Here is a 236-nt window from a genome sequence, read left to right as displayed (position 1 = left end):
ACCCAAAGGAGAACGAGGACTCCCAGGTAAGTGGCCGTGGGCATGTCTGCGCCCTCTCAGATCAGCTGCTGCCGGAGTGGCCTCCAGAACAATTCCTGCCCCTCGAGGCACGGGGCTCTAAAGTCAGCTTTTGTCAAGTGCAAAGAAGAAAGCAAGATAGGGTCTGCAGGCACTCACACGGGTGAAGGAAAGTAATTCTTGGGACCCGGCTGGTGTGGCTATGTTGGTTGAGTGGT

General features: G+C 55.9%; 1 protein-coding gene across 1 annotated transcript in view; it reads left to right on the top strand.

The window, feature by feature from the left end:
- COL4A2 (collagen type IV alpha 2) overlaps positions 1-236 on the top strand; it is a 181,699-nt gene that overhangs the window by 174,720 nt on the left and 6,743 nt on the right. The gene's annotated exons all lie outside the window — the stretch shown is intronic.

The sequence above is a fragment of the Myotis davidii genome, unplaced genomic scaffold (assembly GCF_000327345.1).
Source record: "Myotis davidii unplaced genomic scaffold, ASM32734v1 scaffold242, whole genome shotgun sequence".
NCBI classification, from domain to species: domain Eukaryota; kingdom Metazoa; phylum Chordata; class Mammalia; order Chiroptera; family Vespertilionidae; genus Myotis; species Myotis davidii.
This window is presented reverse-complemented; position numbering and strand designations above follow the sequence as displayed.